At 43.3% G+C, this 17,433-nt stretch overlaps 1 long non-coding RNA gene across 1 annotated transcript; it reads right to left on the bottom strand.

Annotated features, from left to right (window-relative positions):
* Positions 1–5,137: 5,137 nt before the first annotated feature.
* Positions 5,138–9,645, bottom strand: LOC104860019. Its single transcript, XR_779541.1, has 3 exons — positions 9,393–9,645; positions 7,208–7,300; positions 5,138–5,201 (listed from the first exon to the last, which is right to left on the bottom strand). It is a non-coding gene; the product is annotated as an uncharacterized LOC104860019 (long non-coding RNA).
* Between the last annotated feature and the right edge of the window lie 7,788 nt (positions 9,646–17,433).

Below are 17,433 nucleotides of genomic sequence, written 5' to 3'. Positions count from 1 at the left end.
GGCTTTTAAGGGATTGGGTATATTTGCCCTGATGCCTCTTTTTCCCAGAAACAAGCTAAGAATTTCAAGATTTGTGAAACCCTTAGATGCCATCTAAAACTGTCCAGGAGCCCTTCTGGATTTGTGAAATGTTGTTATCATTAAGATGATTTTGGCTGCAAGCTGCAGAAAATTGAAATCAAATTAGCTTAAAATATGAGAGCGCACATGTCCTTTTGAAGTCCAGGGGTAGGCTTGACTCCTGGCAAGGCTTGATCCAGAAGCTCAGCATGACACCAGTGACTGCATATTTTTCTTTCTCTCCTTTCCATTTTCCCTGGCACCAGCTCCATCCTAAGGCTATGCCACATGTGACCTCAAGATGGTCTCCACGAACAAGTAGAAGGGAACTAGGTGCCATCTCATCCACGTCCAACAGGAGAGAGGGGCTCTTTCTTTCTCCCAACTCTAGAAACCAAGTCCTAGACTTCACTGTGATTGGACAAATGTAGGTTGCATGCCTCTTTTGGAATCGAGTGAGGTTATATTGGTGCACAAATCTTGGTTTAGATGTATCAGGATCTGCTCATAGCGCTGGGGCTGGGGTCCATCCCACCCAATCTGTGGGGTGCCGGGAAGGCAGCCGGCACAGGTCCGTATAATTGTCACAACTTCCCAGATAAGGGATCACCCCACCTTTGCTTAAACTGCTTGAATGTAAATATCTGGAGAATGTGCCTCTGATTCCCAAGATTTATAAAGAAAAAACGGGTTCTACAGATGCAAACTTTTGTAACTAGGCAGATGTGTCTTGGTTTTAGAAACTTCCAAAGGAGCTGTTCTGCAGGAAGGGTCCGAGTCAAGTCTCCTCCTTGCACACTCGTTCCTCCTTCCCTTGTTTTATAGGTGTCTCTTTGCAACTTTTCCTTCTTCTTTCTTACCATCCAATTGTGATGTATCCCAGTACTATGTGAGGTATATAGTAGCTGCTGAAGTCTGCTTTTGGGACACAAAAGGGCCTTTGACGTTGGGTCTGAGCAGAGGAGATTGGGTGGGGCCAGGCATGGGCCACACATGGTAGGTAGAGGGAGGACTGAAAGGCGGCACCGAGGGGCAGCCAGGGCAGAAGCCAGGGGGAAGGCTGAGGGTTGGGCATGGAGGTGTTGGTCAGGGGAGGCCATGCATGGACCTGGAGACCCAGCTATAAGTGGACTTCAGTCAGGTTCTAGAACATTCCCAGGGCTGCTGGACATGGTGTAGGGCATCTGCAGCCTGGCCTGGGAGACTTTCTGGCCAGGAGTTACACTGTGCTCCTTTGGAAGTTTTTGATAAGGTTCAAAGGACCAGGAGGTCTTGGAAACCTGGAGGGGACTCAGGGATCAACTTCTCTGCTGGCTTTCCAGCTGTGGGCTCTGTGATCCAATGGGGGAGATACTTCTCTGTTCAAGTTTCTTTACCACATGTTGGGATGCATTAGCTGAGAGTTAGGAGTTGATCTCTGGGGTCAGTTCTACAAGCTGTATGCTCTCCTTTGTGAAGAGTTAATTGTTAACTCAAGAGTGAACTGTTGACAGCATTAGGTGCGACCTCCTACCGGGTTATTTGCATTTTATAATGCACTCCTAGGAGACCAGAATTCCTAGAGGGCCCTAAAAGAAATGAGCCTTAATGGTGGTGGTGATGATGGTGGGGTGCCTGCTTGCGTGTGGGGGTGGGGTGGGGGAAGAGAGGGAGAAGAGCAGATAGTTTTGTTTCAAACTCCTCAACTCTGTCCCTGCTGTGCAGAGGGTGACGATTTTAATGAATCATCTCGGATGATTGGCCTTAGGCATACTCAGTGGGATGTGCAGCGGATCACTATTAACATTTTATCAGCCACAGTAGGGCTGTATGAGCTAACTGAAATGTCAGATATCCAGTCAGCATGGCTGTCATTTGATTAAATGAGATTCTGGATTCTGGGTTGGAAAATAATCAGATCGATGGGGCAGTAGATTAGGTGATGTCTCACGTTATTAGTAATAAGAGGTCATTGCTTTCCCTTCTGCCTTCTTGTTTTCTACCCCTTATCCTCACTGCAGAGCCCAGCCTGGGCTCAGCCTCCTTTCAGCTGGTGTTTGCCTGGCTGGTTGGCTGCTGGTATCCAAAACCTGGAAGAAACAAGAGCTTGCTAAACGGGGGGCTGATGTTTTCTCTCAGTATCTTTGTTTTGCGGATGAGACAATTGAGAAGTAGAGAAATCTACCCAGCCGCTAGTTCAGGCAGCTCCTGGATGTGTGAGGCTGAGAGCCACGGTCTCCTCTCTGGCCTGTGAGGTGGGTGGCGGTCAGGACAGGCTGAGCTTGCCCTCTGCTGCCCAGTGGGGTTCTCATCAGGCTGCATTCCTCCTGCAGCTCTCAGACCTCTGGCCGAGCTAGAGAGTGCAAGGGTGAAGACACTCCTTCTCCTCCCAGCATCTCTTGCACTTCCTTTTTCAGAAGTGAATAGCGTGAGGTTGTCATCTCGCAGGAAATTACCAACAGTATTTGTTGACCACCAAGGCATTCTAGCTTTCCAGTAAAAATGGGGATGTTGGAAAACATATCCACCATCGTGAACTTGATGGCTTCCCAGTACTTAGCAACTTTTTGGATGAGGCTGGTAGAGATGTTATTTAATGTAGCTTTTTTTTTTTTTTGGTAGTGTGTAATGAAATACATCTCTATCTGGAAGGTTTGCATAACACTATGAAATATATTTCTCAAATGCCCAGTGAATGTCATGAAATTATACACGGGCAAGGATCTATCCAAAGACCTTTGGTACCAAAGACCATTGGTACAGTTGATTTTGTCATACAATGGACAAACAGCTCATCTGTATAGTTTTGGATCCAGTGTCGCAGAGGGAATTCAAGAAACTATTTGAGTTTTAGTGTAGCCTGAAATAAGACTATATAAAGTTATGTGCAAAGATCATTAGAATAATATTATTTTCCCAACTATGTGTCTTCATATACATCAACCAAAATAATATGACAGGTAGAATAAAGAAGCCAATGTGAGAATCCAGTTATCTTTCATCAAGCAAGACATTAAAAAGATTTGGAAAAATGAAAACAGCAACACTATTTTTCTCCTCACCAAATTATTTGTTTGGGGAAATATAGTTATTTTTTCATAAAAGTGTTATTTATGTTGAGATGCAATTAGCTTAAAATTGTTACTTATAAATGTCTTAACAAACCTTTTAAAACTTTCTCAGCTTTGTTTTCTAACACGATAAATATTGATAGATACAGCAAATGTAAACAAAAGCTAAGGTTCTAAATTATTTTTAAGAGCAAAAAAAAAAATCCACCTATCTGCTAGAAAAGTTTGAATTGCTAATCTAGAATATACAAATAATCTCTACAAATCAATAATAAGAAAGGACCCTAAAATAAAAGATAGGCAAAGGCTACAAATAGGTAGATTATAGAAAAAGAAGACAAATTATGACAGATCGCTTGAACTCATTGGTGTTAGTCAGAGAAATGCAAAAACTGTGATCCTTTTCAAAGGGGTGCTGAGTATTGAGTCCAGGGTCTCCAGCATGCTAGGCAGGCCCTGCATTGCTGAGCTATACTCTGCCTCAACATTTCCTTATATCTACTGTGTTGGCAAAGGGGAGAAAGTCAAATAATAGCAAGGGGAGGTGAGGCCTCAAGGATAGAAAAATTCTTCTGGGCTGCTGGGTGTGAGAAAAGCATGGCATTTTGGAAAGAAATCTAAAAGTAGTCATTTCAATTAGATATGCAGTCTCGGTGGCACAGCACTCCCACTTTTGAGTATATAGACAGAAGAAGTCGTCACACTCATGTCATCTGGAATGTGTGCAGGTGCTATCGCAGCTCTGCGGTGGCAGGTCTTCTGGTTGGCCACCACCACGAGGAGACTGGGGATGTGGAAATTCACACCGCCAGATGTACACATGCTGGAGTGCAGCACAGTGCAAACCCTGCCAGAAGTAAGTGAGGAGAAGTGATGCATGATACAATGGCATTTATGAACATTAAAAACAGAGTTAAACAGAGTAATTTGGCTTCGTAAGAACACAAACACATGCGAGTTCTCTGTTTCCTAGGGTTGCTAGAAAATACCACAAACTGGGTGATTTAAAACAACAGAAATTTATTCTCTCATAGTCATGGGAGGTTTAAAATCTGAAACTAAGGTTTTTACATGGTTGGCTCCTCCAGGAAGCTTCGAGGGAGATTTGACCAGTGCCTCTCTCCCAGCTCCTGGTGGTGACTGCCAATCCTTTGTTTGCAGAACACATCATTTCAGTCTCTGCCTCTACCTTCCTTCTCTGTCTGTCTGTGTCTCTCACTGCATTTACATTTCTCTTATTTAAATTTCTTCCTTCAGTCATATTTGATTTAGGGTTCACCTTAATCCAATGCAACCCAATCTTGACTTGATTATATTTTCAAAGACCATATTTCATGGGTACTGGGCAGACACGAACCTTTGGCAAAGCCATTCAAGTAAATGCATGCATCAAACATATACAGATGGTTGGCAACATGGGGAGGAAGAAGGAACAGGAACGTAAGATGGAGACAGCCATAAACAAGCAAGCAAAGTCTAAACAAGCAAGCAAGAGGTGACCTTGACATTCAAATCCACAACAGGAATATCCATGTTGGCTCTGGATTCAGAAAAACAACACTAGCAAAATAAAACTGAAATAGCAACAAGGACAAAACCCAAAAAATAGGCACAATGTCTCCTGGGGGTTCTGAACTATGACCTGGCCTTTCACATGGGGTTGGAGTTGGAATTTGTATCACCCAAGTTCTAAAAGGTCCCAAGTAGAAGATTAAATATAAAGTAGTAATGGTTTGACAGTATCTCTTGCCATTTGGTTTAAGTTTGTAAGTGTGTAAATAAATAAAAAAGTAAGTTAAATAAGTAAGTAAGTAAATAAATCAGAGTCTTCTTTGAAGAAAAAACTGTTAACTCAGGCCTCAGAGAAATTTTACATAAAAATTTTCCCCAAATTAGGAAAGGTAAAATAGAGTATACTGCACAGCCTAGTCAGCCTGGTGCTGCTAGACCTTATACTTGAATTTATCAACTTATGAAGTGAAGAGGTTTATTTTGGCTCACAGTTTGGGAGGTTCAGTTCACGATTAGTTTGCTCTGTTACTTCAGGCCTGTGGTGGCAACACGATGGCAGGAATGTGTGGTAGGGCAGAGCTGGGGTGGGGGGAAGGGAGAGAGGGAGGGAGAGGAAGGGGGGAGAGAGAGAGAGAGAAAGAGAGAGAGAGAGAGAGAGGGAGAGTGAGAAAATCACATACATTTTACCAAAATATTAGGACACAGAAACTTTAAAACATGTGAATGAAAAAAACGAATTACCAAACAGTTCATGAATACTCATTCTTGGAGCTGTATTAATGTTAAAGGATTTACCAGGGTAAACCCAGAATATAAGACTGATTCAAATCAGAAACTGATTAATGTTATCCATTACATTGAACAAATCAAAGGGGAGGAAAAGCAGAATTATTAAAATAAATGTAGGAAGGGCTGGGGAATATTCACACATGGTTTGTCCTATCTATTTCACTTCAGAGTATGGCCTCAACGTGCATCCATTTAGCTCTAAATGACTCTAGTTTCTCATTCTTGATGGCTGAGTAGTACTCCATTTTATAAAAAACACACATCTTCTTTATCCAAAACCAACTGATGGGCATTTGGGCTGTTTCCAAGATACAAACTGTTCTACTATAAACATAGGCATACATATAACCTCATTTAGGTTTTTAAGAATGATTTAAATAAATGAAAAGATATAATTTGAATTCCCCAAATTAATCTATAAAAATGGGAATTGGGCTTTCCTTTGGGCTATCTCAAAGTAGTTAAAAGTTTTTATTTTGAAAGAACAAGGAGCCAAGCACACCCAAGCCATTCTAAAAGAGGACTAACCTGGAGGATGTTTACCAGGTACAACGATTTAGGGGAAGCCAGAGCAGCTAATATATGTAATGTCCTCTTGCATGGGACCCTTGACCAAGTCCTCCCTGAAAAAGTCCCTTACCTTTTCTTGGCCACCTGTAGCAGTAAAACTCTCACTGCTCTGCCACCAACCACAGCACCAACCACAGGCCCCTGCCCCTCACCTCTCTCAGGTGGCAGTGAGCTGCCAATTCCATTGATACCAATGGCCCTCAAATTCTCCATGTTGGCTGGGGTTGCAACTCAGGGTAGCACCATGGCCTAGCGCGTGAGAGGCCCTGGAGTTGATCCTCAGTACCACACACAAACACCCACGAGTAAATTCCGCTAATGCTTTCGAAGCTCCCCGACTCAGCTTGAGGGAAAGGGACAGACACTGTAGGCCCATCTCCTGGAGAAAGCCCTGATCAATTCCACCAGAGAAACTTTCTCACTCTTGCTGCTTTCCAAAGCGATGGAGGTGCTGACCAGCTATGCTAGCAGAAGGCGTGGGGACTGCTCTGCATGCATATAACGGGGCACATGGCACCTTCTGTTGTCCTCAGCCTCTGGGACCTCTGCCAAAACTGAAATGCTGAGACACAAGGAAGAGTCGCATTGGATATCCTGTTCCAGTGATTCCTAAAATGGTTTGCTTTGTGACAAATGCGACCCGATCAATTCCTGCTGACTCTGTGTTCATCTGTGTTTCTGTTTCTGCTGTGTGTCTGTTGCTCAGTCAGAATGATTACTATTTATCAGGCATAGCATTGAGTTATAGAATCATGGGGTATTCTGGGCTTGTTGTCCTGGGGTGAGGAGGATTTGCCACTCCAGCCAAGGGCAGGGTGTGGGGGAGCAGGCCTGGGCTTGCAGTCCAGCACACATTCATTTGAATTTTGGCCTTAAGTAACCCAGCTAAGGAACTTGTGTTTCTTCTCTTACCTGAGTCTTGATTTCATTTGTGAAAATAAGAAAAATGATTTCTTCATACAGAGGCTGTGTTGAAAAAGGGCAAGGTGTGTGCGCGTGCGTATATGTGTGTGTGTGTGTGTGTGTGTGTGTGTGTGTGTGTGTTGTGCACACATGTGTTCATGCATTTGTGTCTGGAGCCTGTGTAACTCTTTCTCTTCCCTGCCTGGTAGACTGCAAATGAGTAGTATCAGATAACAATCATTGTAACAGGAGGGGAGCTGCTCAGGTAAAGTTATAAAGCAAGTTCCTCCCATCATTGTTTAACCATACCTGCCCAAGCTCACCTTCCCCTTTCCTGTTTGCTGGCAGCTGCTCTTCTTGGCACCAGCGTGGAATCTGGGTCCTAGATGGCTGAAGTGATTGACTCCCCTTTCTCCCTGTAGAGCAAGAGATACAGATGAAAGGAGCAGGGAGGGGTGGGCAGCAGGGAAAATGCTGCAAATGCGTCCTGCCTGGTGTGTCATACTGTTTTCTTGGGACCATGAACACCCTAACTCTGGGGTGTTTGCTCTTCTTAGCACAAGATACTGGCATTTATCTTTTTTTTTTTAAAAAAAGAAACCTACTATTTCAAAGCTTCTTTGGTGGATACAACACCATATCATCCTAGGGTATTTGAGTCTTAAAAATCACGTGCTTCTACTCCTTCCCAGTCTTGCATGATGCAGTCACCTCAGGCCATGCCTGGGCTCAGACCTCTGATCCAGTGGCACGAGAGAATGAGGGCCGTGGTGCTGGGGTTCACAGTGCCTTTGACACTCTCTGGCCCTGTTCTTCCTCTCCTCTCCCACTTAGGAGTGTGTGCTGCTTCCCCTGGAGGCACAGCTATAACCACACAGAAGGGAAGAAAAGGAACTCATCTAGTGGGCTGACAAAGGAGGGCTCTGGCCCTGCAGAGCATGAGGGACAGTCTCCCAGAAGGTTCTCGAACCACGTGTGAGCCCAAAGACAGCTGCTCTAAGTTATATGGAGGTATTTGCAGGGGCTCTAGAATGCAGGGACAAGGTGCCCCCGCTTTTGTAGTGCTAGGCCCTGAACCTGTAGCCTTTGCACTGTGCTACAACCCAAGCCCTTTAAAAAGATGTTTTATTTTGACATAGTCCTGCTGAGTTGTCCAGGCTGGGCTTGAACTTGGGGTTGTCCTCTGGAGTGCTGGGATGACAGCTGTGTGCCAGACATTTAGAAACACTTATATGGGACCAGAAGTTGAATGTCTGTGTATACAGTGCTTTCATCCCAACTCCCTTCTTTAATTACTTTCCTTCCATTCACAGAGGCTTTGTGTGAAGTTTGTGTGTGTGTGTGTGTGTGTGTGTGTGTGTGTGTGTAAAAAGAGATAAAATTCCGAGCCAAAACATGATATAGGAATACTGTGCTCTCAAATGTGCTTTCCAATAATTCATTTATTGAGCAAAGGTTTATAAACATTTATTATATGCCTAAGGATATAGTAGTGAAAATAATGGATGTATCTACTGCCTACCGGGGGCTTATTAATCAAAGAATTACACAGATAAATGTATAATTTCAAACTCTGCTCCATGCTGGATAGGAGAAACAGAGTGTGAAAGAGGATATTATTGCAGATGAGGGGCTTTCCTGAGAAAGTGATATTTGATCCTGGACCTAGAAGATGAAAAGGGGTTTAAGAGGCGAAGCAACTTGGAGCTGAGAGGAGGGGAAAACCAGCCCCGATGGAGGGTAGGACCAAGTGCTTTTGTCAGGGCTACCTGGTGGAAGTAGACGTAATTTTCTGGGGCACTTCCATGAAACTCCTACATCAGAGGCATTAGAAGCCTGAGGTTGGGTGGGTTCACTCCTGAAATTAGCGAGGAAGGATTTCGTCATTGCATGTCCCCCCATACTGAGGCCAGAGGAAACAGAGCCGTGCTATTTTGAGAGTTAAACTTCACAGCTCATTGTCAAGCTGTTCACATACATGAGCTGGAGTTAGTTTGTACCTCAGTTTCCTCAGGCTTCGTATGGGGCATTAGTTCCGCCCCTCTTTTGAGCTGGCTGTGTGCATTATGATGGCGAAAGTCCTTTGAAATAGGAGAAGAGATAAGAAGAGACACACGTGTGTAAAAGACATGGTGTCCATATGAAGAACTGGACATGCCAAAGAGGGGTTTGCCTCCCAGTTAGGTCCACTGGGATCTCTTCTTCCAACAAATAAGCTCCATAGAGGGGGACTCAGAGAAAAGTTCTGAGGATGAGATTTGCAAGAGTCAGATCTATCTAAAGGTGAAATAACTATCAGGGATAGGTAAAAAGCCCCTGATTATTGAATACGAACAACAACAAAAAACACAACGGGCACCACCTGGGAGAGCTGTGATAGAAAGGTCCCAATCATCAGATTAGATGCTGGGCCAGCTAATTTTCTATTTCCTAACAACTCAGAGAGACACGGATTCTAGAATCTGGTATTTGAATGCTGCCTCCCCTTTCTGGACTTCCCACTCTTACCTTCAGTCTGTGGGATGGTTTGGATCAGATCCCATTTAGGGAGGGGAATGGGAGGTAGGTTGTGATGTGATATCCTGGATGAGGTTGGAAAACAAATTTTCCTCGTAGAGCTGGAATTAGTATCATCTAAGTGCTAAATGCAAGTCCTTCATAGGAAAGGTCAGAAGTTACAATGGAAGAGCCAGGAAACAGTTGCTATAGCAAAATACCCATGCGAGGTAATGTACAAAGAGTTCTATTTTGCACAGAGTTTGGAGGTCCTAGAACACGGGGCTGATATCTGCTCTGCCCTGGTGAGGGCCTCCATGTCCGCATGGCAGATGGCATTATGGCAGGAGTGTTTGTGAGAGGAGTGATCTCACGGCACGGTTGGATGTCAGAGAACTTCAGGGATCAGGCTTGCTCTTTTTAGACAACCCATCCTACAAGCTGACTTACACCTGGAGATCAGTATAGATTCCCTTCAAGAGCAGTGGCCCCCAAGAACCTAATTATCTTGCACTCAAGGTTCCATCTTCTAAAGGTTCCACTGGCTCCTAACACTGCCACAGGAAGGGCCAAGCTTCCAACACAGGAAATCTTGGGGCAGCACTCAAACCTGACCCAAACCAAAGCAGTGGATAAAAGTGAAGCATTTGGGAAAGTGGAGGGAGGGGCCCAGACCAGGGAACAGAGAGGCAGAGAGACAGAGAGGCACGGTGTGGCCAGGGGCAGATGCAGGCAGAGCCTCTGAACACCAGCAGAGGCCTTGGAGGTCTGTGTCTCACCCTCAGCTGCTCTGGACGGCAGGTTGGCCCAGGATGCAGAGCACCCAGACCTGGCTCATCCGGGGTATACAGTCTGCTTGGATGGTTTCCTGTCCTGCCTAGCAGTTACTTAAGGACAGCCCAGAGTATTTCTGATGATCCAGAGGTGAACTTTCACAGGCAACACAGGGCCCAGCAAATTCAGGGAGAATGGCAGAGGACCAGGCCTTGGCCTTACTTCAGTCTCAGAGCCAACCTTCTGGGGGATTCACTTACCTAACTCCCCGAGCTGGGCTCTGTGTGGAGCCTCTCCTCCCATCCTCATAAGAGTGGTAGCAAAACTCTGAGATGTCAGCTGCTTTTTGTTTTTGTCTGAGTTTTACCATTGGTGAAGCTGAGCTGCTGTGAGTATGAAATTGATGGTAAAAAGCCATTTGGCTCCGCAGTGGCTGAGGTGGGCACCAAGCTCAAACCAGCCTGATGCTGAGGCTGCTGCTCCAACCAAGTTGGACCTGGAGCATTTGGACCTTAAGAGTGTCAGTGCCGAAAAGTGCTCAGACACTTGAGATGCTCTCTCCAAACTGCATGCTTCATAGAGGAGAACACTGTGGCCTGCAGAGGAAATGGATGGCTTTTCTCAAAGTTTTACATTTGGAGCAAGCAACAGGGGTGAAGTTGGAAAGCTGGGGGCCTCCCTCCTCTCTTCTCCTCCCCTCCCCTTCCTTCCCCTCACCCTGTCCCCCCCAGTTGCAGAGAGATTCTGGCACCCTGCCCTCGTTCCATCTCTAATAACTGAGTAAACCTTCAGTTCTCCATTTCCTCTGCATACATTTGAGTCCTTGAGCTTGGCTTGCTCCTGGGCTCAGGTGGTATTATTATCAGGATTAATTACAAGGCTGGGGAGAGGGCTGGGCCTTTCCTTGGGAAAAAAGGCCACTTAAAATACACAATTAACATTATTATTTTTAAGTGTCTTGATCTATTTGTAACCTGGACCCCTTAGAATGATATTAAAAAAAAATAGAGAAATGATCCAGAATTTAGCCTGCAATTCTTCTTGCCATTTTCTGATCAGCATAAAGCATATTGAGTTTTCTAAGTGCTCATATACCTGGGTAATGGGAGCAATTTGCGACTTAAATTGAAACCTTGCAGATCAATTATCAGGAACTGGAGCAAGCGTTTTCTCCTAATCCTCCCAAAAATTATTCTTCAGAAAGACACCTGGCTGCTCACTGCATGCCATCATCAAACCAGAATTGAGCTCCAGTAGTGGCTGAAAAAGGGAAGGAAAAAAATGTGATTTCAAAAGCTATAAATCTTCAGAGATATATGATCCTATATTTTCAAGATCGAAACAAGCTTTTGGAATTTAAAGAGCTTAGGAAAGCAAAATTTTACTCAAATTCACTCCTTTACGGAACAAATCATGGGAAGCAAAAATCCTACTTCTTTGGGTGACACTTTATTTTCTAGTTTTGTATTTCTAGAGTCTTAGGGTACAGGTAGGGATATTTCATAACAGAATAGTAAAAAAGGAATTAAAAAGTTTTCAGGTACAGTGACTGTCAAATCCTGACTGCTCATCAACATTTCTGGGGACACTTCCAAGAGCCACAGATGCCCGGGTCCTACTCCTAGAGATTCTGAATCAAGATCTGGGTTGAAGTTCAACACCTGTGTGATTTAAATGAACCCTAGGTAACACTATATGGCGTGATGTGAGGATTAAATGGAATTAATAAGGACAAGCTCTTAGGATAGGACTTGGAACCTAGATGTGCAATCATGGTGTCTTTTTCCCCGTCTCCTCGTCTAGTCCCCTCTGTACCTTCTATATCCCTATTTCCCATATTCCTAGTCCCTTCTGTCTCCCCCAGGTTCCTGATGGGCAAATAAATAAAAACCTTTCCAAATCCATACAAGTGCCTGTTACACTGTCCTGTCCGTGTGTGCATGGGTTTCCGTATGATCTCCAGAGGCAGGCAGCTGGGTTGCAAGAGTGGCCCATGAGTTTTTGCTGAGTGCAGAGTGTTTGTCCTTTGCCCATGAGGGTGCTTTCTTGGTGCATTCACTGACGGTCCTGCGGCTGTTCAGTCTGCAAGTGCAGTCTGTCCTAGGCTGGTGATAGGGGGCTGAGTAAGGGGAGGGAGGCTTGCACGGGGAGCGAAGCAGAAAAGTCATTTCAGGTAGAAGCCCGGCATATGGGCTGGGTTCCATATGCTCTGTGAGGATGTGGTGGGCAGCCCGAGTCCAGTATGTTGGACCAAGGCAGAGTGTGTGCAGTTTGTTGGTCCTCACGTGTCTTCTCTTGCTACACTCAGGACCTTGGGTCTTGTAGCTACTGTGTTTTGGGTGTGTGGGAGTCAGGGGCCTCATACTGGAGACTTCTTTTTTGTGATATTGAGGCCTTGTACTAAGCTACATTCACAGCCCTTTTTAACGTTTTTATTGTTTGATTTTGAGACAATGTCTTGATAAACTGCTAAACTGTCCAGGCTGGGATTGAATTTGCATTCCCCCTGCCTCAGTCTCCCAGTGCACCAATACTACAAGTGTGCTCTACCACTCCTGGCTTGGAGGGTTCTTTTGCAGCATGTGCTTGGGCTCTATCTCTGAGAGGGCAACCAGGGAAGTCCATGTGAAAAGGTCTTGTTTTATCATGGCTGTTCTTAAGAGCAGAGGTGTACAAAGCAAGGTTGCCCATTCTTGGATTAAAAACCCTACTGCAATTGGATATGTTTATTTTCACGATTGTTATGAGGTCTCAGCTGGGCAGCTGCAAGGGCCCAAAGAGACGTTACCTGGCCTCTTGAAACAGCTTAAGAACTTCCTTGAGTAGCTGGCTGACCTTGAACCAGCCCTCAGTGTCCTTCTTCCTGTATCAGCCTAGGGATCCTTCTTGGAATTGCTTTGTTACAACTCACACCAAACATATTTCTTTGGTGATTTGCTTGCCTTTGTGGTTAAGGAGTGGCTTTGATTCTACCTTGGGTTTTTGAGAAACCAAGGAACCTTGGAATTCTATCCAAATATGTCTGACTTTTTACTCAAGATGAGCTTTAATTGACCATAGAAATAAAAAGTTCTAATAAGGATGGATATTGGAAAGACATACATCAATTATTTTATTTCCTTATTACTGTTAGTATTGGAATTAACCTCTTGCAAATGAAGAGTTTTGGCATTGGAAAAAAATTATGGGTCACTTCTGAGATTAACACCCCTAATACGGTACTCTCAAGACCTTGAGAGCTTTCCATCAATACTCTGCCAATAGAAGTCTGTGGCCCTCCAGGGTGAAATTGCCTGGGCTGGGAGAGTAATTTGATCTTGGAGTGACTTTAATCAATGTGCTTCTGTTAGGCAAATATTTCCAATTTTTCAGCAGATTTGTTTGCTGTGTAAATTTCTTTTCTCTGCCAATACACTGAGCTTGTCCCATTAATTTCCACAGGTGGGATGGGGTTTTTGGCTTCCCTGGGTTACCTTGCAGTGTGTTGGGAACTAGAAGGATGGAATTTCATGAGCATTTGCAGCCAGCTGCTGAGCACCTGGGGCAACATTTGCAATGACTTGAGGGTGACCACCCTCTAACACTGAGTGCCTCCCACGTTGCTAAGGAAGGCTCAGTTGCCTGAGGTTTACTTTGGATGCATTTTTAATCTTAGCAGTTGGCACAGACAGGAAAGACTGAGTAAGGAATGAAATATCTGTGCACTGAAGATGTTCCACATGGGGAAACTTTCTGGAATGCACTCTGCTGAAGACTGCTGGCAGCAGCGGTGATGATCTGTGCTTGGTTCCTACATCAGAAGCTGCCAAGAGAGCAGTTTAAGATTCTGAAGCTTGTGCTTCTTTCTGGGTCACTTACAAATATTTGGGGTCTCTTTTCAAGTTACAGAAACAGATTGCATAAAATTTGCTCAAGGGGAAGCATTGGCATCATTTGGTGGCATTCTTAGCCACTCAACTATTAGACCTCAGCAGAGTCAAATTCCCTTTGAATGTATCTTTTAATTTATATTGCAAAGAGACAAGTGAGAAACCAAATGCATGGAGAGAATCAGACACAACAGCAATTGTGCACACATATTTCCACATGGCACATGGACACAGTCACACTCAGCCCTGGAAGCCAGCCTGCTGATGGCTGGGCTCTGTTTAGTCAGCTCTGTCTTTTCCTGATAATTCTGCTGATGACAGGAAATGTTCCTCCACCCCTTACCCCAAGTTACTCTTTCAGATTTTTCCCATTTTTAAGGCTTAGCCCAAATGCCAGTCTTGGTCCACCCAAGGCTGTCATTTTTGCATTTCTCTTGGAGTGCTTGGCTCTTGGAGTGGTTGCCTCATCCCACTGTCTTTGCTGGCTCTTCTGAAAACAGGGACACTGTGTGAATTGATCCTCAGCTCCTGGCTCTGTGTTGGGCACAGGGATGCAGTGGGCTGCCCCCATAGCTATGGACATGAGCTCTAGCCATGTTGGCTTAGCCACTAGCCTGCATACTTTGGTGTCACTCAAAAATATTTAGAGGAGCTCATGGCTCTTCCTCCTGTACCTCTGGCGCCCTGGGCCTCTATCAGACCAGACCGGTGAGAACTGCCCACCTCCTAGCAGTGTGGGGAGCTTGTGGTTCCTCCTCTTCCACCTCCAGAATCTTAGGAACTTCATGAATACCAAACCAGCACTACAAACAATTCTAAACAATATCCTAGAAAAAGACAATGAAAGTCACAACACCATGAGTCCCAACAGAACAAATCAATGAGGCAATTTAGTTTCTTAACTGAAGAGCGGGGGGAAATTAAAAAGAGCCAAGAATAGGACAATAACATGACAATGATAAGTCAATACATGAGTTATGACCATCGATATCAATGGCCTCAATTCACCTATCAAAAGAAATAGACTGGCAGAATGGATTAAGAAGCAAAATCCAGCAATATGTTGTATACAAGAAACACGCCTAGTTCAAAAAGAAACTCATAGACTGAAAGTGAAAGGATGGAAAACAGTTCTCCATGTGACAGGAGCCCAGAAAAACGCAGGGGTAGCTATATTATTCACAGACAAAGTAAATTTCAAACCAAAACTGATTAAGAGAGACAATGAAGGTCACTACATCCTTGTAAAGGGAACAATCCAACAGGAAGAGGTGACAGTAATAAATATATATGCACTGAATATTAATACCCTCAACTATATAAAACAAATATTAAGGGACATGAAAAACCAAATAAGCACTAATACAGTTTTAGTGGGGGACCTAAATACCCCACTGTCACAAATAGACAGATCATCTATACAAAAAAATTAACAACAAAATTCTAGAACTGAAACAAGCTTTTGAACAAATGGACTTAATAGACATCTACAGAGTGTACCACCCCATAAAATCAGAATATACATTCTTTTCAGCTGCAATGGGAGATTCTCCAAAATAGACCACATACTATCTCATAGAACATGTTTTAATAAGTGAAAAGGAATTGAAGTTATCCCATGTATATTATCAAACCATAGTGCAATTAAGCTAGAGATCAATAGGATAAGAAACTGTAAGAACTTCACAAACACATGGAAATTGAACAGCACTCTCCTGAACAATCAATGGGCCATAGAGGAAATTAAAGAAGAAATTAGTCAGTTTTTGCAAATAAATGATAATGCCATTACAACATATAGGAATCTATGGGACACAATGAAAGCAGTTCTATGTGGAAAATTCATAGTAGTGAATGCCCACACTAGGAAAACAGAGTGAGCTCAAATAACCTAATGAGGAATCTTAGGCTCTTAGAAAAAGAAGAGCAAGAAAAACCCAAAGCTCACACAGGGAGGAAATTATAAATATTAGAGCAGAAATCAATGCAATGGAAACTAAGAGAATGATACAAAAAAATCAATGAATTGAAGAGTTGGTTTCTTGAAAGAATAAATAAAATTGATAAACCCTTAGTCAACTTTGTAAAAAAAAAAGGAAAGAAAAGCCTCAGATCCATGCAATCAGGAAAAAAAAAAGGTGAAGTCACAACAGATCCAGCAGAAATCCAGAGGTTCATCAATACCTACTTTGAGAACCTGTACTGTAATAAAATGGAAAACACAAAAGAAATGGACACATTTCTTGATACTTATGAATTACCAAAGTTGAATGAAGATAAAAAATTGTAAACACCCCAATTATAATCAGTGAAATTGAAAACGTAATTAAAAATTTACCAATGAAAAAAAGCTTAGGTTCTGATGGCTTCACTGCTGAATTCTACAAAATATTTAGCGAAGAACTACTGCCAGTGTGCTTTAAACTTTTCAGTGAAATTGAAAGGGAAGCAATACTTCCAAATTCATTCCTGGAAGCAAGTGTTACTTTGATTCCTAACTAAAAAAGAACTACAGGCCAATCTCCTTAATGAACATAGATGTGGTATATCTCACAGAACTAGAGAAAATAATCCAAAAATACATTTGGAACAAGAAGAGACCTAGAATAGCAAAAGCCATTCTAGGCAACAGAGACATGATAAGGTATCACAATCCCCAACATGAAACTGTATTACAAAGCCACTGTGATAAAAACAGCATGTTACTGGCAAAGCAAAAGACCTGAGGATCAGTGGAATAGATTGAAGGATACAGAAAGAATACCAGACATACTCAGCTACCTCATCTTTAAAAAGGGGCCAACCATCCTCAGTGGAGGAAAGATAGCCTCTTTAATAAGTTGTATTGGAAAAACTGGATTTCAACCTGCCAAAGATTAAAGCTAGAGCCTTATCTTTCACCATGCACTAAACTAAATCCCAAGTGGATTAAAGATCTAAATATTAAAACAGAAACTCTAAACTTGCTGGAAGTTAGGCAGAACTCTCAAAGACATTGGCATAGGAGAGGAAAAGACTTTATGAACAAATCTTCAGTAGCCCAGGAACTAGCACAAAGAATCAACAACTGGGATCTCATCATATTAAAAAGCTTCTGCACTGCAAAAGAAACCATCAGCAGAACTAAGAGACAATCTACAATGTGGGAAAAAATTTTTACCAGCTGCTCCTCAGACAAAGGACTATTATCTAGAATATGTAAAGAACTGAAAAAAACCAGCCCCCCCCAAATATAAAGACCCAGTTAAAAAATGGGCATCTGAAATGAGCAGATATTTCTCAGACAAACAAGTAAAAGCAGCAAATAAATATATGAAAAAATGTTCCACATCACTGGTCATTTGAGAGATGCATATGAAAACAGCACTGAGATTCCACTTCACCCCAGAAAGAATGTATGCTATCAAGAA

The sequence above is a fragment of the Fukomys damarensis genome, unplaced genomic scaffold, assembly GCF_012274545.1.
Source record: "Fukomys damarensis isolate Sample0158 unplaced genomic scaffold, DMR_v1.0_HiC HiC_scaffold_7, whole genome shotgun sequence".
NCBI classification, from domain to species: domain Eukaryota; kingdom Metazoa; phylum Chordata; class Mammalia; order Rodentia; family Bathyergidae; genus Fukomys; species Fukomys damarensis.
This window is presented reverse-complemented; position numbering and strand designations above follow the sequence as displayed.